Source organism: Mastigoproctus giganteus, chromosome 1 (genome assembly GCF_048544385.1).
Source record: "Mastigoproctus giganteus isolate SK-2022 chromosome 1, ASM4854438v1, whole genome shotgun sequence".
NCBI lineage: Eukaryota > Metazoa > Arthropoda > Arachnida > Uropygi > Thelyphonidae > Mastigoproctus > Mastigoproctus giganteus.
Genome location: NC_143575.1, coordinates 89,283,135 through 89,304,578, shown reverse-complemented (window position 1 = coordinate 89,304,578; position 21,444 = coordinate 89,283,135). Strand labels below are relative to the sequence as shown.

General features: G+C 33.5%; 1 protein-coding gene across 1 annotated transcript in view; it reads left to right on the top strand.

Moving 5' to 3' along the window:
• Hmt-1 (ABC transporter ATP-binding protein/permease Hmt-1) overlaps positions 1-21,444 on the top strand; it is a 257,181-nt gene that overhangs the window by 111,398 nt on the left and 124,339 nt on the right. The gene's annotated exons all lie outside the window — the stretch shown is intronic.

Here is a 21,444-nt window from a genome sequence, read left to right as displayed (position 1 = left end):
GGAGAGTTTTTACAGGGATGAGATACCCTTAAATAGAAGTGGTGCAAAAATATTTGCTTATGCTATTGAGGCAGTGTTAGGTGGGGTTGAGAACTGCTAGTCTGGGGATTATATAGACTAACAGATTAACAATGGCCACAGGCAGAGGTTTGAAAGTGGTACTTGCACTGCTTCTATTTGAACATGCAGCATCGTGGAAGGCAAGGTGTCAGGGATTTCAGGACCTGATGGGGACTGCTTATATGGTTTATGTCACACCGTTATGCAAATGAGCAGTCATTCTTAAGAGGTCAACCAGTGAGTGCATAACCATAAAGGCACATGAAATTAACAACTACTCAGTACTAGCATTCTGATTGAATGCTTTGCAGTAATGCCTGGCTTTTGTTTATAGACTTGGTACGCAATTTTATCTGCTTTTTTCTTGAGTTGATATTAGTTTATGTACATGAATAAACTTTTTATAAGATTTTTATGATTCACAGCTCAGCACAAAAGTAGATATTTGCTTTTAGCAATGAGTTCCAAACTTTTAGTTTCCAACCATTACAGACGAATTTTCAGAATGCTAGGGATGTCAGAATGTCAATGTTTTTCAAAATTCCAAAAATTACTCTGTGTGAAACGAGCTCCCTAACATTTAGGTGGCAGCAAACATGCAATGGCTTCATTACTTTCCCTGAAACAGAAGGTTAACAGGTGTGCAACTATGTCACTCTTGTATCCCCTTTTATGAATTGGGAATACATTTGCACATTTCTAGTCTGCAGGGGTCCTCCCCTGACTCAAAGGATGCTATCATAAACATGATTAAAGGTTTGCTTAACTCTTTTGCTGCCTCCCTTAATATAACTGGATAGATCCCATGCACCCAGGTGGTTTTTTTTTTTTATGTTTAACTTCAACGATTTCTCCTCCACTTTCCTCTTATTTATCACAAAATCATACAAAAAAGGAATTATTAGAATCTAAACCCCAAGTTTCATATTTGTGATAATGTTAGAATCAGTAAAAACAAAGGTGCAGTTATTTACCTAACTTTATTAAGGAAGTATTTGTTATTTCTGAAGATTTGAAGATTAAGCCTATTACATATAAGATAAGAGAATTAAATAATGAAGAAATACAAGATTCATTTTATGAACAAGATTTAATAAAATATAATACACATGAAGACGTTTATAAAAATAGAAAAAATTATTAGAAAAAAAGGAAATAAATATCTTGTTAAATGGAAAGGCTATTTAGATTCCTTTAATTAATGGATAGATAACGAAGATTTAATTTTAAATTGAATAATGCTACCATGCTAATGTATGAATTTTATTGACTAAGATATATCTCTTATCATCAAAAGGGCTTTGAGCTTTTTTTGTTTACTTCTGCATGAATAAAATTCATGGTTTTTTGCTTATATTAGATTCATATTTCTTAGTTAACACTCTTTATAAACACTCTTTATAGTCATCAAATGTTATTCTTTTTTTAATTACACATTTTTTAATTCTTTTTGATTTATTTTCCACTTTGTCTTCAATTTTATATTTTGATCTTAAATCTTCATTCATTCAAAATTTTTCCATTACATTCATCTTTCATTTTGCCAATTATTTTCTTATTTAACCTAGATATGTTATATCTATTATTTTCTAGATAAACTAATGTATCAAAGTAGTGTATCATTTTTTTTCATATCTTCATAAAAATCATGTCTTAATATCATATATAAAACTATCAGTATCTGTATACACAAAACTTAGATTTTCACTATACTGTATTTAGGTTTCATAACATTATAATGAAAAGCATACGTTAACAGCTTAGGTATATCTAAAATACACATTCCAATGTAAATAGGTTTATCCAAAGTTACTAATGTTTTTTCATACGAACTGCATATAGTTTTTTGTCAATATATCTTGTTTCTTAAAGTTAGGTTTAGCTATTAATTTTTCAACTTTATTTCAATCACAACATAATCTAACATAAACTTGTCTTATATTTTCCATGTTCTTTCCATGAACAGAATTATTCATTAACTTGTGGAAATCTTTCTCAAATGTGTTTTTAGCTTTAGTTCTTTCATCTGTATTAAAATCTGTGTGATTGCAACCAGTTAGATTGCTTGAATTCTAATATTTTTATGTATTTTTGTTAGTTTTAGCCCTAATTTTAAATACTTCATTTCTATAATGTAATATGCAGTTTTCTTTATTATATAACGTAGTCATTAATTTTGGATATTTTTTATTTATACTTACATGTTCAGGTGCTAAAGGTAAATTGCTGTATAAATCGTGTATTTCTTTAGGATATTGCAAATCTCCCTCTAAAATATAACCGATTTCATAATCATTAGGAATTTGATTTACATCTATATTTGTGTCTATCCATTTAAATTGGCGCCTCAGTAGCCAGGTGGGAAGGAGCACACGCTTCTTGATTAGACCCGGGTTCGAGCCCGTCACCACCAAATACGGAGGATGCGGAAAGGTCAGGGAATGACCACCGAATATTTACAGAGCAATATGGCCTTAGTTGCTAATGCTCCTAAAAAAAAAAAACCAAATAACAAATAAAACCATTTAAATCCTCCATAAGGTCAATTTTCACTCATCGTCCATCCATATAAGTTATCATTATTTTTTTTTTTATGTAAATCCCAAACACGAGAGGTATTAGAACCTATAGTACTTAGTACCGTGCTTGGGTTGGAGGTTGAGAAGATGAAAGAAGATATTTGTTGACATTGGACTTGAACTTCTGTAGACTAATTTTCAGAAAATACGTATGAAGGTAGGTTGTTCCAGAAAAGGGCAGTTGAATGAATAAACAAGGAAGATGAAAAGTTGGTTCTGTGAGTTTGAAGTTGGACAGTAAATTGATGTTGGCTGGTGGCTGCACGTGTTCGGACTGTTTTGAAAGAGAGAGCGGGAATTAGAGAAGCCAATTCAGAAGAACAGTGCCCATGGAAATATCTGTAGAAGAGGCATGCAGCAGAAACAGTACTTCTGTGAGATAGCGAGTGGAGAGACTCTGTTAGAGATGAATCATTAATTAACCTAACTGCCCTCTTCTGAATGGAATCAAGAAGCCTGAGAGGTTTTGGGGGCACCACCCCAAATGTGGGAACAATATTCCATGGAAGGGCAGATTTGCGATTTATACAGAGTGAGTAGCTGTTTGGAAGAAAAGTAACGCCGAGAGCGAAAGAGAAAACCTAGTTTTTTAGATGCAGAGGAAGCAGTATTTGTAATGTGCTTGTGCCAAGAGAGATTAGAAGTCAGGGTAATCCCCAAAAGAGAGATATTATTTTGCCTAGAAATCGGAGTGTCACCAAAGATAAGCATAGGAGCAGAAGAATCCTTTTTGTGAGATATAAGACAAGAATGAGTTTTAGAAGGGTTGAAATCAAGTATGTTGTCTTTGCCCCACTGGAGAATTACCTGAAGATCGGCATTTAAGGAATTGGTAGCAGATTTTAAAGAAGTTTAAGCTGATTGAGCAGGGCAAGGTTTCTTAAAATGGAAAGTGGAATGCAATGCGCTATCATCGGCAAAACTATGGATAGGATTTCCAGTCAATGGAAGAAGGTCATTAATATACAAGAGGAAAAGAGTGGGGAAAAGAACTGAACCTTGGGGGACACCGGCATTAGTAGAGAAGTTAGAAGACAGAGAGCCATCTACCATCACCCTCAGTGAGCGATCAGAGAGAAAACTGGATGACCAATTACAAAAAACAGTTGGCAAACCATAAGATGGAAGCTTGTTTAGAAGACCTTTATGCCAAATATGATGGAAAGCCTTTGAGATGTCAAGAGCAACTACTTGCGTTTCACCGAACCTTTCCATTGAATTAGTCCATAAATGGGTAACATAAGCCAGAATATCACCAGTGGATCGACACTGACGGAATCCATACTCGCGATCGTTGATCATATGGAAGGTTTCTAGGTAGTTGGTGGTTAATTGATTTCTCCATTACTTTAGAAAGAGTAGAAGTAATTGCAATGGGACAATAATTGGATGGAGGGATTTGTCACCCTTTTTAGGAACTGACTGAATATGAGCAAATTTCCAAGCAGAAGGAAAAACACCTTTGGAATAAGAAAGTGAAAAAAAGGCAGCAAAGAATAGGAGTAAGTTCAGGAGCAGAAGTTTGGAGAACAAGTTGAGAAATACCATCGGGACCTGGAGCTTTCTTAGCATCGAGATTTCTCAAAATCCTTCTGGCATCCTGGGAATGGTGGGAGATGTTTTACCAAGATCATTAATACATGAGTTGGAAGAAAAATGGGATGCTAGCAGGTCAGCTTTATCCTTGGCTGAAGTAACAACAGAACCATCTGGTTTGAACAGAGGTGGGAGTAGAGATGGGCAAAAGTTGCGGCCATTAGCTTTGGCAAGAGACCAGAATGCTCGGTTACCATTAGGGCAAGAAGCAAGTTTTCTACTCTTAGCCTGTTCAAACTCTAGTTTAGACTGATTAATAACTGCTTTAATTACTGCTTTATTTACATCTAAGTACATTAAGAAAGTTGATAATTCATTTTAATTGAAATCTTTTAGATATTTATTATTTACATATCTAGTACAATATTGATTAATTCCCCTTCTAATACCTTTTTCAATCATTAAGTGCATATTAGTTAACAGTTAGTAACTGTTATTCTGTATTTATCATTTTTAACATTTCCTTCCATGATGAACTAGGAGCTGTATAAATATCAAGCAGGATCTAATTTATAGGCATCTAAACAAACATCTCTAAAATTTTCAAATATATCAGCTAATAACAATACATCAGTTTTTAAAATACAAATTACCTATGTTTTTTTATATTAAATTCTCTCCAAACTTTTTGTGTGCAAATGTAATCTTCTTCAGATATATCACTTTTGTTTAATATGCTATAAAATTTTTCTTTTTTGCGTAATTTAGTTTCTTCACATTTTTCTAATCAGTTCATATAATCATAGGGGTGTACACGTTTTCTTATCACTAATCTATCTTATCTTCTGGAAAGTATTTGTTTTTGAACTGATCTTGTTTTAAGATTACTAGCAAGCTTATCTGTTCCCATAAATCTGAATGAATCTATAAAGTCTTCATTTTTTGCAATAACTTTAATATTATCACTATTAAATCCTAATTCCTTATTAAATAAGTGTGAATCATAACTGCTTAAATTTTGCATAATTAATAGAATAAAATCTGGATTTTTATACTTCAAATTGCAATGAGCTGCACCTTTAAATTTTCTGGTTAAATGATTATATTGTTTCATCACCTTCAACCAACTATTCTATAAATACTTTTGATGCATCTACACCTCTATATAATCTAGGTTCTTTATATTCATATTTGTTATCATTAACATATTTATTATAATAACAGAAACTGATAGATTTATGTTTTTGATAATTTATTGTATAAGAATCTTTGGGATTTGATTTAGCAGTATATATTTTTTTCAGTATTACTTTCAAAATCTGCATAAATAACAAGTGGAATTTTTAATGAGTGATTATAATTTTTGAAAAACACTGAATCAGTTTTAGATATCTTAACTTTTACAGGTTTGTGTTTTTCAATCTATTACATGTTTTAATTTTTCTTCTGAATAAAAATACAGTCAAACTTGGTTATAACAAGCATCAAGGGACTGACAAAATTTCCTCGTTGTAACAGTTACTTGCTATATCAGTGATGGGGAAATCCCTGGGGCCATTAAACAATGAACACTTTATATCAATGATGAGTTAAATCTACCTCCTATTTTTTTAAATCCTCAATAACTTGATAAAAAGAGATTCAAAAAACAAAAGAAATATTAGAGAGAAAAAAAGTATTTACCTACACATTATTTGTATTAATATGCTTGTATAAACACAATACACTTAATATTAAACACAATTTATTTCTCTGTAATTAAAAACAATACTATTTAATAATAAAAACTATTTCAATTAGTCTTTATTTATGAATCTTAAAATTGATGTTTGTTTTAAAGATTTCACTTTGATATTTCTTAAGTTTCTCCTTAAAACACTCAATGCATTAAAAGTCTCATTACTTGCTTCAATTCCTTCAAAAAAATTGAATAATGTGTCCGTTGCACCTTGATCTTGTGAGATTGTCGGCACTGATTTTGATTCACTTTCATTTGTCATCATATCATCATAATCATCGTCTTTACCATCATCATTATAGTTTTTGTTGAGCACAGCATCTACAAAGTCACTCTCTGTAGGAAGACCACTAGTTAATAAGTTGTCATCGACTCATACAAATTCATCAATGTTACCTGTATTAAAACCTACAATGTTGTTACATAGCAACCATTCGGATAATGGTAAGTTGTTTTCTTTGTTTCCATCTTCTTCATCTACGATTGAAATTTCATTTGAATTTAATTTTGATTTCTTGAAGCAGTTTAATATGGTTGTCGAAGTAACGTTTCATGCATCATTCAATAAATTTATATCATCCAGTATCTATATAGACTCCGGTTCTGTTCTCTTTGACCAATCAGATGTAGAACTAGAAATCTTTTATAAAATCCTTTCAAACTCTTGATTACACCTATGTCCATTGGTTGTAAAATTGATGTCGCATGGGGAGGCAGAAACACTAGCTTAATGTTGGACAAATTTTGAATCTGGGGATGTGCAGGACAGTTATCAACTAACAATAAAATATTTTTCTTCTTTTTGAATAGCTCCTTATTCCAATCATTTACGTATTGCCAAAAAATATCAAGTCATCCAAGTTTTCTTGTTTGCAGTGTAATCCACAGGAAGTTTTCGGCGCCTCCATAGCCAGGTGGACAGGAGCAGCAGTGCGTAGCACACACTTCTTGATTAGACCGGGGTTCGAGCCCATCACCACCAAATATGGAGGATGCGGAAAGGTCAGGGAATGACCACCACATATCCCCAGAGCAATATGGCCTTAGTTGCTAATGCTCCTAAAAAACCAAATAACCAACCAACAGGAAGTTTTCTTACATTTTTTTAAACACCGAGGTATTAATGATTTTCTCATAACATAGTTTTTTATCAGTTCCTGTCATAGTTGCGCATACGAGCACCGTCAAGTGAACCTTTGATTTTTTTTTTTTTCCACCAATACATTTTTCCCCTTTGAATTTAAATGTATTATCAGGTGCCAAATTATAAAAAAGTCCTGTTTTGTCAGCACTGTAGTAGTAGTAATAGAGGCATATGATGCAAGAAAGAAAGCATGTGAGCTTATGTAGCATCAGCCAAAAAAAAAAAAAAAAAAAAATTTCACACATCCATTCCATCTAAATGTTTATCCAGTTCTTCCTTGAATTTATTTAAGCTATCAACTTCCACAATGACAAATGGAAGTTTGTTCCAGCAATTAACCACCCGCTGGCTATAGGCAAATTTCTGCACATCTATTCTACAACTGTCTTTCCTCAATTTGAATTTATGCCCCCTCAGGTTGAGGAGGCAACAAATTATATATATATATATATATAAATAAATATATACATATAATTATATATAAATATATATATATTTATGTTCCCTCAGGTTGAGGGGGGCCTCCCAACCTGTACGCAGTACTCAAGGTGTGGCCTGACCATTGCCTTATACAAAGGGATAATCAACTTCTTTTCCCTGCTAGCAAAATTCCTGTATATCAGTGGTGGCCAATTTAATTTGTGATGTGATCTACTTTTTTTCTTCAAAATGTGCCGAGATCTACCATCTCAAGAATTTCATTGCACATGGTGAAAAATGTTAATTAACACGTATTGAAAAATTTTGTTTATAAATTTTAAAATTATATACAATTTGGAATTCTTATTTTGAATTCATACGTATTTAAAATTTTAATTTATGCGAAGTTTGTGTCTTTGTGTCATCTGCCAAGCTTTCAAAATTGGGGATATACTGTGATATAAGCCTAACCCTAAAGAATCTTCTGTATTCCAGCCCGTAAGAGTAGAGTGAGTCTTTGTTTGTTTCAAATATGAAAAGGCCGATTCACATAGATATGTGGAACCAAAACAGGAATTTAAGAGTTCACTGCATTTTTTTTACATCTGGGTACTTTTCTCGGCAAACATATTTCCAAAAGTCTTCTTCTGATGATCTGGCTTTAAGGAAGATATTGTTTCGCAATGTAATAATTTCATTTTCAAGTAATATTTTCTCTGTGTAAAAAATCTCAGCGATTTGTTTTCTGCAATTTGTTTCGTATCTAAGTTGACATAATTATGAGAGCATCCTTGGACTCAGGGGAGGTTCCCATGGACTGGAGATGTGCAAATGTATCCCCAATTCACAAAGGGGGATCGAAGGGTGCCACGAGTTATTACAGACCAGTTAGTTTAACTTCTGTTCTGGGTAAAATAATGGAGTCACTGGTTAAAGGTGCATTGCAGGATCATCTAGACAAGACTGCAGCAATAATTCAGACACAGCATGGGTTTGTTAAGGGAAAGTCTTGTCTGACAAATTTGATAGGATATTATGATGTGGTTACAAAGGAACTGGATGCAAAAAATAATTTTGATATCATATATTTGGATTTCAGGAAAGCTTTTGACACTGTTGCACATGGAAGACTATTGTACAAATTGGAGCAGAATGGTGTTAAGGGTAAGTTGCTACAATGGATAAAAGGATGGTTGAGTGGGAGAAGACAGAGGGCGGTAATCAATGAGTGCTGCTCTTAGTGGATTAATGGTATTAGTGGAGTCCCACAGGGTTCAGTGTTGGATCCACTGTTGTTTTGTATATTTATCAGTGCTATTAATGAAGGTATATCAGGCTTAATGTCGAAGTTTGCAGATGATACAAAGGTTGGCAGGGTTGTTAATGACGGTAATGGCAGTGTGCTACTGCAACAGGATCTAGATAATTTGGGCAGATGGGCTAAGAAGTGGCAACTGAAGTTTAACCTTGACAAATGCAAAGTACTGCATATGGGTAGAAGTAACCCCAGAGAAACGTACCAACTATGTGGTACTATGCTTAAGGTGGTAGAAAATGAAAAAGACCTGGGAGTAATTGTGCAGTCAGATATGAAGTTTTCTGAGCAATGCAGACAGGCTGCCAGGGCAGGGCATGGGGTTTTGTCAATGATATATAGGAATTTTGCTAGCAGGGGGAAGGAGGTGATTGTCCCTCTGTATAAGGCAATGGTCAGGCCACGCCTTGAGTATTGCGTACAAGTCTGGAGGCCTCATTTTAGGAAGGATGTAGATTTACTTGAGCGTGTACAGAGAAGGGCAACAAGGTTGGTGAGGGGAATGAAGGGATCCTCTTACCAAGAGAGGCTTAAGTTCTGCAAATTGTAGTGGCTGGAGACTAGGCACCTGCGCGGTGTGATCTGATTGAGGTGTATAAGGCCTTGAATGGGTTGAGCATGCTGAATTCTGATGGGATCCTTCCACTTGTTCAGATTACGAACCTAAGGGGGCATAAAGTCAAATTAAGAAAAGACAGATGTAGAATAGATGTGCGGAAATTTGCCTTTACCCAGCGGGTGGTTAATTGCTGGAACAAACTTCCATCTGTTGTTGTGGAAGTTGATAGGTTGAATAAATTTAAGTTGGAACTGGACAGGCATTTGGAGGGAATGGTGTGATTTTTTTTTTTTTTTTTTTTTTTTTTTTTGGCTGATGCTGCATAAGCTCATACACTTGCTTTCTTGCATCACATGCCACTACTACTACATTAAATGGATAAGAAATATATTGAACAATGTCTTCAATTGTTTTAAAATCATCCACAACTTTCTCAGTTTCAGAAACATATTTCTCACTATTAAATTCAAAAACAGGTTATTTTTACAAATGATCTTGCATATTTTCAAAATGATCGGATTTTTTTTCCTTTGAGATTCTTAGCCATTGCCAAAAATTGATATTTATGCAGAAATACTACTAATCAGTGTGTTGAAGTGCCTTTCTAAATTTCCTTTTTTTGGTTATAGCCATGGAAGCATTGCAGATCAAACAACAACATTTTTCTTTTATCATTGCAAAAAATATTCTAGTTCCCACTCTTGATAAAAATGATATGTTTTGCTGTTTTTTGTAGTATTAATTTTAAATCAAAGGATATTAAATTAACGTATAAGTACTGTCCAGTTATTAATATTAAGTAAGCTAAATACGAATTCGAGGCAGTAAGTAAGCTAAATAAGAATTCGACACATACACTATGCCCTCCACAATGGAACTGCATGCATTTTCACAGGAGACAATCCTAGCGGCTGCGCGGTGACAAGAGTAGTCATGTGGTTCAACAGATTTAAAATAAATAAAATAAATTTTCTGTTTATACTCCGGGACGACCAAACAGTCAGAGGCGTTCATAGGATAGACAGAATACAAGAAACAGCACTGTATTTAGTAGTGATGGGCTTGAACCCCGGTCACTTAAGGCATGTGCACTTATGCACTCTTGCGATGACCACTCGGCTACGGCGGCATGTTTTGTAATAAGTGTATGCAGTGGGGCGCATAATAATAATATTTAGATTTTGATTAATCTATTTTTTATATATATTTAAAATTTGTCGCGATCGACCGAAATTAAAGCCACGATCGACTGGTAGATCGCGATTGACTTATTGGCCACCCCTGCTGTATATCACTGACAATACCCATGACCTGCTCTGGCAGCCTGTCTGCATTGCTCAGAAAATTTCATATCTGACTGCACAATCACTCCCAGGTCTTTTTCATTTTCTACCACCAACATTTTTCATTTTCTATCAACTAAGTGTAGTACCACACAGTTGGTACGTACCTCTGGTATTACTTCTACCCATATGCAGTACTTTACATTTGTCAATGTTAAACTCCAGTTGCCACTTCTCAGCTCATCTGCCCAAGTTTTCTAGATCCTGTTGCAGTAGCACAACTGCTGTAGATGTCTTTGTCATTGAAATCTTTCCTGATTTCTGCCCAAACGCAGTCAATCCATTTATTTTCCATTATTTGATCTGCAGATCGAGATTCTCCACTAATTTTTTGCATAAACGATGTTATGTGAGTTTTTAAATCGATCCAGCCAACTGTTGTTACACACAAAATCGTCGCGTCCAAATTGTTTAGCAAATTTTTCTGCTTGAGCCTTCAAGATTGGACCATCTATTGAAAATCCAGCACTTCTTTGTGTAGTGAACCAATGCTTCATCAACGTTTTGTAAACTTGCACTTTCTAAATTTTTCTTCCCTTCGGTTATGTTCTTTTCTACTGTCGATATGTAAGCATTTTTATTCTTCCACAATGTTGATACACTTGAAGAGGACAAAGAAAACTTTTTACACACCTCAACATTTTTTGCACCATGTTCTAACTCATAAATAATTTCAAATTTTTTGCGAAATTGAGACAACTTTCTTTTGTTAGTACACATGTTTTTGAAGGAAGGGTTCATTTCTAACCGATTTTACTTTAAAATGATAAAGTGTTCATTTCCTAGAAGTCCCAAAATGTATACAACGTTCCTAGAAGTCCCGAAATGCATACAGCGTTCCTAGAAGTCCCGAAATGCATACAACGTTCCTAGAAGTCCCGAAATGCAGATAAAGTTCTTAGAAGTCCCAAAATAAATTTATGGTTCAGTGAATACAAGACAATCTGTAAATAGGGTAATGTGACAAACGTTCAACAGCAATGCACTATTGTATAGCCTCCCATCCCTGGAGGACAAATTCATAAACTGGCTGGTAATCCAATGCACATGGTCATAAAGCCAAATCACCCTTTTAATTTTCGTCTATTCCAAGAATTGGGATTTTTCAACTACCCGAGCAGTTAAGAATGTTTGCATAGTTACCAAAATTTATTTGGTATATCCGTGTAGTACTCTCATTATAACAGTGAGCGATTGTATGGGAATATGCATAACTTAAAATCATTTTGGCTTTTTGCTTGTTATAGCTGTGATCTCATTATTTCCATGCTCATTATAACCAAGTTTGATTTTATGTTAAACACATATCACATACATTTTTTTTTTTTTTTTTGTGTTTATTCATCTGTGAACAAACCAATCAACATTTTTTATTCAACAATAATGTTCCTTAATAGTATTGTAAGTTTCAATGTGTTTCTTCATTTAGAATAGATTCACATGCTTATCTAATTTATTTTCCTTTATCAGTAAACGGCAAATTTAACTTTTTTGGTAATGATAAACATTAATAGAAATATTGTTTTGCTTTTTTAACTTAGAAATATCATCTTGTGAAACAGGAAAAGAAATATTTTTAAAATTTAATGCATTTTCACATTTTTTCAATGTGAAATTCTTTCAGAATGAGTTTTAACTTGAAGTCAAGCAGCTAATACTCTCAATTTGAAACATTGATTATCTTGATTTTTCATATTAACAACTTTTTTATTTTAAGAGTTTTTGAGGTAAATCAATATAAGATCTTCCTTGTAAAGGATTATCTCTCTATACATTAAAAAGGTTTTCCTCCTAGTGATATTTATTTGAGCCAGTGGGAGAAGAGGGCAGGGCAATTACGTCACTACAAATGTGCAGGTAAATAATTACATAGGTCATTTCCTGATTAGATTTCATCAGTTCGTTATAATGTTAGTATATTAGTATAATGTTATTATTATACAAATAATAATATTATACAATACAAAACTATGCAGATATTTACAAAAAACTAAAATACAGTGGAACTTCTCTATTACAAACTTCTATTTAACGAATTTCTCTATATTACGAATTTTTTCGCAAAACATTGCACCTTGAAACGAAATTACATGTAAAATTAACCCCATATAGTGAAGTGTTAGTCTCTCTACAACAAATTTTTAAAAAAATTAGTAAAAGCATTTTTGAAGATTTTCAAGCATTTACTGCTAAACAGCCGCTCAAATATACTGCCTCCTTCCTTCCGAAATTCCACATTAGCATCTGGAATTAAATAATCATCCTTTCAGAGAACACATGTGGCCATTGACGCCAGTAGGAGGGTCTTTGTTTCATTTTGGTTACAGTTATTAAACCAAATGGGGTTTCTTAAAAGTTATCGTAAACTTTACAATAAATAGGGTAGATTTATAAATTTATGTTGGCTCAGGGGAAATCAAAATTCGCTGCGGTAAACCTTTAACATGCTGCGGCGGCAATACATAGAATGCTACCATAGTCAGTTTTTAGTAATGCTTACTGAGTGACATTCGCTTCTCACCTCAGCTGTACCACGTGACCTTCCTGTCAATCATTATATGATATGTCCATTCTCATCTAACTGGACTACCAGTAGATGGTTTTCATGAAATTTTTTTTTTTTTATTTCGTTCGTCATCAGTCACATAGACTATATGCTCTTGTATTTTTTTTTTTCCTAAAAAGTAACATACAGCATACATTAATCATGAATTTTCTTTCGTGTATATATGAATGAAAGCAGAATAAAAGAAATTCACAAAGTCGTATATTTCTTCAAAGTGATTGATAGGAAAGGTCACGTGATACTGTTGAATTGGCAAGCGAACGTCATTGAATAGGCGGTACTAACAATTCACTATATGGCCAGCACAGCGAAGCTTGCGGTGTATGTATCGGCAAGAGCTGCAGTCGAGTAATTTTTACAATTGTGGAAACAGTGTTGAATAGAAAGTGTTTAAGTATTAATGATAAAGCAGATTGTTATGATGGGTCTTAAGAAAAAAGATGTTGCGGAGAAATATGGCATACCTGCAAGCAGTTTATCTAAGATTTTAAAAAAATCGAGAATCAATTTTAAATGCAATTGAAGGAGGAGCAGACAAGAAGTGAATTAAGTTGTGTATATACGAAGATGTTGATAAAGCTGTTCTAAAATGGGTGCAAATGATACGTGAAAAGAATATCCCAATATCGGGCCTAATAATTAAACAACAAGCTCTGAAATTTGCACAGTCCCTTGGACATACAGAATTTAATGCGAGCACTGGGTGGCTAGATAAATTTAAGAAGTGCCACAGAATTGTGGAAAAGGTTATTTATGGAGAAAGTGTTAATGTAAGCGAAGAAGATTGCAACAGTTGGAGGAACAATACCTTAAAGAAGATTTTGGAAGAATATGAGGGTAAGAATGTTTTTAATGCTGACGAAATGGGTTTATTCTTTAAATATTGTTTACCGAATAGAACACTTGCTTTTAAGGATGATAAATGTTTTGGCGGAAAACAAAGCAAAGAAAGAATCACTGTGCTAGTTGGAGCAAATATGACAGGAAGTGAAAAATTAAGACTTTCAGTCATTGGAATATCAAAAAACCCAAGATGTTTTAGAGGCACAAAATCTTTGGAAGTTGACTACACATTCAATAAAACAGCATGGATGACAAGTGATATTTTTGAAGAATGGATATTAAAACTAGACAAGCATATAACAAAAGAAAAAAGGAAAATCGTGTTGGTAACTGACAATTGTCCGGCACATCCTGCCAAACTTAAAAGTGCGAAGTTGTTGTTTTTACCACCAAACGTAATGTAAAAACTCCAGCCAATGGACCAAGGCATTATTAAAAATTTTAAATTTCATTATTGAAAGAGAATAATAATGAAGATTGTCAATGCGTCAATCAATTGTCAATAGGAACTTGGAGGTTACAATTAACCTTAGAGATTGCATCTCTAAACTGGCAAAAGTTTGGACAAACGATGTCACTGAATACACTATTCAAAATTGTTTTTTGAAAGCGGGATTTGCATTGAATAGAGAAGTCGAACAACAACTGGACGAACAAGATGAACTGCCCCTTTCACAACTGAAAAACTTTTGGACATTATTAGAATCGTCCAGAAACATCGAAAATGAAATAACACTGGATAGTTATGTTCACGTAGATCAAGATCTGACTACAGCTGAACATCCAAATGAAGATGAAATACTGCTGAACAGTGTTAGATACGATCACGAAGAAATTAACGATGACGCTGAAGACGCATCAGAACAACCTGTAGAAAAGCCAACTCACGAAGAAATGATTAATGCTTTTAAAACAGTTCGTATGGGTCTACAGTTTTGTGAAAATGTTCCTGATAATGTTTTTAATGCTCTGAACAAATGTGAGGTTTTCTTTGAGAATCAGACAATTTTTTAATTGTACTGTGCAAACAAAAATTACAGATTTTTTTTTTTTAATTTGTGATACTTACCGGCGAAAATTGTGTAAATGTAATTTAAATAAGCGTTTTCGAAATAAAATACATTAAAAATAAATGTAGACTCATGTTCATTTTCTAATTAGGTAACAATTTCTAATAAAAAAGATATTCTCTGTATAACGAAATTTTTTTATAACTAATTTTTTCGCTGGATTTATTGAATTCGTTATAGGGAAGTTCGACTGTATTTACAAAATACTTAACTATTTACAATCATACCTCTACTTTCGTTAAAAGGAAGGAATACAAATTGGTTACTGGGCAGAATCAGACATTTGCTGTTGACAATGTAGACCTTGTACATGGGACGCATGGCATTCGTTGCATCAAGACAACAACAAGCACCTCCGTAGCCAGGTGGGAAGGAGCAGCAGTGTGTAGCACACGCTTCTTGATTAGACCAGGGTTTGAGCCCGTCACTACCAAATACGGAGGATGCGGAAAGGTTATAGGGAAGTTCGTTATAGGGAAGTTCGACTGTATTTACAAAATACTTAACTATTTACAATCATACCTCTACTTTTGTTAAAAGGAAGGAATACAAATTGGGCAGAATCAGACATTTGCTGTTGACAATGTAGAGCTTGTACATGGGATGCATGGCTTTCATTGCATCAAGACAACAACAAGCACCTCCGTAGCCAGGTGGGAAGGAGCAGCAGTGTGTAGCACACGCTTCTTGATTAGACCGGGGTTTGAGCCCGTCACCACCAAATACGGAGGATGCGAAAAGGTCAGGGAATTACCACCGCATATCCCGGAGCAATATGGCCTTAGTTGCTAATGCTCCTAAAAACCAAATAATAACAGCATCAAGACAACTGCCTCCATAACGTTCACCAACTTCGTGTACCTGCTTCCCTGTCTAATATATTACCACACCTGGCATCATTTGATGTTGCATTGTAACATTTTTTGTATATTAATAAGAAGGGACCCATCGTCCCAATATAGTTTATATATTTGTATAAATAGTTTATTTTGTAAATAATTTAAATATTTTAATTCTGCTTTTTTTCGGATGCCACAATATTCCTCATGCATTATGGAACCCGAAGCAAAAAGGCTTTTTCCTAAGTGACTTATGTAAATGCAGGTAAATAATTGCAATTACATAGTAATATTTGACTTTGAGAATGCCATGTAGTGTGGTAGCCAATGGGAGATGAGGGATGCAGGACATGTGGTACAAGTGGGTGGGGAAAATATGTCACTACAAATGCACAGGTAAATAATTACATAGGTCATTTCCTGATTAGATATCGATCAGTGCATTTCAACAGGTGTCTTTTATGTAGAAAAGATTTGACTTACTCTGTCATACCTCTACATTTTATGCAGAAAAGCTTGAGTGGGGGTTGGCGAGCAACGTGAGCAGGGGACGAAGCCCCCAGTATATATTAAGATATAAATATTCACTGTGTATAACCCAACCAGAATCATAAAATGTTACTTGCATCATTTTCTTTTGCATTTAATTCAAAAGTAAATTATAATAGTCATCTAAATTATTCCTGGTAGAATTCTATGATTTTTACTTTGAAATGAATATACATCATGTTCATCTTGTTTACAAATTTTAACCATTAAGTTTATATTAACTTTAAAACTCATATGCTGTAAATTGCTTTTATTTCTTGAATAATAATCTTTTTTATTTTTTAAGAATATCATGGGATCTAAATTTGCCTTTTGAATTTCTAATAAGATAAGTTTTTAATCTACCCTCATAAGCTGATTCTATTTCTTGAATTTCATTAAAATTATTAACTGAAGCTTCATGAGTAAAACTTTTATTATTTTCATCACATTTATCAGGGTTATAATGTTTCACATTTCATGAATCATATAAAACTTTTCTTATTTTTCTTTTAGGAAAAAATTCATTAGCACGAATTCATTAGCACCTAAATATTCTAGCAAATATTTGTCTTTTTCTTCTGTCAGGTTTTTCACCTCTTTGTTTTTCAGTTTCATTCATTATAAACTGAATTAAATATTCTCCATTTCTTATTCTTGTATGGTCACGAAGTTAATTTTCATCACAATATTTTTTCAATTCACAAATTCTTTTATTTTATAGAATGTATTGAACTCTGTTGTTTCTGTGTAACTCTGTGTTTTGCATAATAAAATTAATTAAATTTTTTCTATTTAAATTTGTATACCCATAAATTTGTAGTATTTATAAATTTTTTTTAAGTTTCTAACAGTTTTGACTTAATACAGAGTACATTTTCTCACTCATTTATTAGAAAAAAATTTTAAATAAAAATCACTTCAAAATTAATTACTTAACACTTGCTTTTTTCAACTTTTTTATCGGTAAAACAAGTAAAAAAAATTCAGTGATTTTCTTATGTTTTTAAAATTAATGCATTTTTTTTAGAAGGTTCATTCTGTATTTTTCTGATTTTCTATGATTATATATACTTAATTTACTGACTTACATTCCACATTCACAATCTGTTACATGATTATACTTGTTAATGTGAATATTTTGCACATTCTTTACATACTCTTCAATTAGATAGTATGAACCAGAGCTGTAATGCTCAAAACGTTTTACGTTGATATCAATATTTGTAAAATAATAAGAGAAGTTTATCTCAATATAGTACGTAGAACACTTCCGTATGATACTCTCCAGAAATTAACACGAAAAAATCAAAAAACTTACATTAGAGTACCAAATAATTAAAAATCAATTTAACACAATTAACGAAAAAATTGCAAAACGATTTTCCTTCCTGAAGCTGACAACGCTTTTCGACTGTATGTTATGATCACAGGAATGAAAATTACCGAATAGGGGTGAGTATGAAACTTAAATAGGGATTATTTGTCTTCGTGCATGCACGTAAAAGCCCACGAATTGGAGATGAGATATGGCTGATGAACATTAACAGAATTTTCGTGTAATTTAATTTCTACGGTTTTTGCAATTAATAGTCACATATAATTACGTTGGACACTAAGTATTTTGGCCTCGTTAAATAAAAAAAAAAAAAGTATATTTTTCGTTAATGGTGCGAAAGGTTAATTCTGACGCTGCTGAACAAGAAGCACTGAGACCACATGTTGATTAACATTAATATTCAAAGGGAAACATGTCCAACCCTGGTAAGATGAGTCGCAATCACCGCAAGAAATGTTGTATATCAGGTCATTAATTTGTGCTGCGAACAAGGAAAGGACTGAGCGATTGTTCAGTATAGTGTGTAATTTCCTTATTGGCCTGGCCACAATTTTAAATTCGGTATCTTTAAAGAATCTGTTAAGCTGTTTGTACCACTGTTCAATATATGGAAAAGAAATAAAGTATTTTTTGATATTACTATTGTTGGTTGGTGTAGTTTGTTATTTGGTTTTTAGGAGCATTAGCAACTAAGACCATATTGCTCCGGGAATACAGTAAACCCCCGCTATTCGCGGGGGTTACGTTTCTGAGAAATGCCGCGAATACCGAAAATGCAAATACTGAGTTATGGCTCTCATAGTAATAAAGGGGTTCCGTTCCAAAGTATGAAATATATAAAAAACTATCTAAAATTTTGTCTATGTATGTATTATATGTACCTTCATAATATGACTATGTACATAGACAGTACATAGTGAAATGCAAGCATATGGCATTGAAATGAAAATAAGAAACAATTTAATATTAAATGTAATATTTATTAGAAATTTCAAATAAATCTTTCAAACCAGCGCCTTTGCTAGTTAAAAAAACTTATCCCGCCAGTGCTATCACCAGTTTCTCTAAAGTGTTGATAAAGGTGTTTTGCCTTTTCACGAATAATGAGTGAATTTAACGGAATTTTATTATGAGTTCGGTCTTCTATCCACAGATTTAAAGCTTTTTCCATTTTTTCTAATTTAACATCATGAGTTACAGAGCAAATTTTTGAAGCAATTAGTGCGTTTTCACGGACACTACGGCGGATTTTTTCTTCCGATTTTTTGATTGATCGTACCGTTGACTCATTGATTTTATAATGTTTTGCCACTGAGGAGACACTTTCACCATTAGAAATTTTGTCTAATAACTCAATTTTATTTGCTAATGTCATCACCTTCTTTGACATTTTCACATTTCCCTTGTTATTTGTAGCCACATTTTTGTACGGGTTAGAAAGAACTTGTCCACAATAAAGTCACTTTCTTCCGCTAACATGCTCGAAAAAGTCTGTTTTACACTGCAAAACTGTAGATTTATCACTTTTGTAAACATATCAATTTATAAATTGATAAATTTATTCAATTCATAAGCATATAAATTAAAAGCAAATGACGAAACCTTCCATGACAAGCGCATAACACATACTGAACAAGGATTAGCGAGAAACATCCACGCTCGTGATTTTTTAACCCCCCCCCCCCCCACCACCAACTGAGCACTGTTTTGACTGGGAAAGATAATTTTAGACACGCCCATGTTTTTTTATGTCAGAAAATGTTCACGGTGCTTTAAAATTCACATTTTTTTAGGTTTCATTTTATATTAAATCGGCGACCGCAAAACCGCGAATACAGATACCGCGAATAGCGGGGGTTTACTGTATGTGGTGGTCATTCCCTTGACCTTTCCGCATCCTCTGCATTTGGTGGTGACGGGCTCAAACCCTGGTCTAATCAAGAAGCATGTGCTCCTTCCCACCTGGCTACGGAGGCACGGTTGTTGTAGTATTTTGTATCCTATCCTTAGCTTGTACCCTAATTCAGTTTATTGTAGCAAGGGGATAACCCCTGTTTAAGAATCTGCTGGTTAATATTTGTATTTCTGAGCCCAAAGCAGATTTCGTCGTTGAATATTTGTTGGCATTTAGAAATTGATTAAAGATAATCAATCTTTTGTAGGTGAACAGGTGATAGCTGTTATAATGTAGAAGCATACCGGTGTTTGTAGGTTTTCGATAGATGCTAAATTAGATTTTATTTGAGTCCCGAGTAAGCATGAAATTTAGAAAATTTAATGACTTTGTATCCGCATCCTCCCTTTCCAATGTAAATTTGAGTCTAGAATGAATATTATTAAACGAATGTAAAATGTCTTGGATAGTACTACTATCAGTAATAACTAGAACATCGTCTAAATACCTCCCATAGTGTGTGATACGGGTGTTCGGAAAGGCGTCAAATGTATATGCTCAATCGTTGAGAGATAGATCTCCGATATTAAGCCGCTCAGGCTCAATCCCATTGCAAACCAAAAATTTGTTTGTACACTTTGTCTCGAAAGGTGATATAGTGGGCCTCAACTAACAGTTTAATTAAGTGAAAAATTTCCTTAATAGGAAGCTTCATATGATTAATCAGTATCGAGTTATTATTTAACATATCCCAAATAATGTCTAATGTGTATCCAATGTTTACATTCATATATAATGAGTATAAATTGTCATTGTCGCCAGGTCTACAGTCTTTAAAATTATTAAATAATGTATCGTAGTTCTTAATCCCAAATTGTATCGCCTGTCTAAAGGGTTTATAATGCTACGTACATGTGTGGCCAAGGATTAAGATGCTGAGTTTCTGTAGGAAACAATAGGCTGAATAGGAAATCCAGTCTTGTGTAATTTTACCTGACCAAAAAGTGCAGGAATATCGCATGTTCTGGCCTTCGATTCCTTTAACTGAGCCATAGTAATGTAGTCGTTTTTTCGATACATGGTTAACGTTTTATTGTATTGATTCAGTGAATAGTGCTGGGTCTACTTCAAGATAAGTGGAGGTATCTGAAACAACTGATTCTAACTTATTAATATAATCAGGTTTATCGAGTATTACCACTGTATCTCCTTTATCTGCCCTCTGTATAATATTATACAAAGGGTAATTTTCGGTAATTTTTATTCCTGTGATCACGACATACGGTTGAAAAGCATTGTCAGCTTCAGGAAGGAAAATTGTTTTGCAGTTTTTTTGTTAATTGTGTTAAATTGAGTTTTATTGTGTTAAATTGATTTTTAATTATTTAATTTTTTTAAATTATTTGGTACTCTAATTGAAGTTTTTCAATTTTATCGTTTTAATTTCTGGAGAGTATCATACGGAAGTGTTCTGTGTTTGGAGAGTATCATACGGAAGTGTTCTGTGTAAAATAAGAGAACACTTCATACGGAAGTGTTCTCTTATTTTACAAATACTCTTCAATAAATGTTACACCTTGGTTATTTTAAAAATTCTGAAATAAGCTTTTCTTTATCACATTTTTTGCATACTGTTTTTCCCTTGTAAGTTTCATAAGACTTCTTACATGC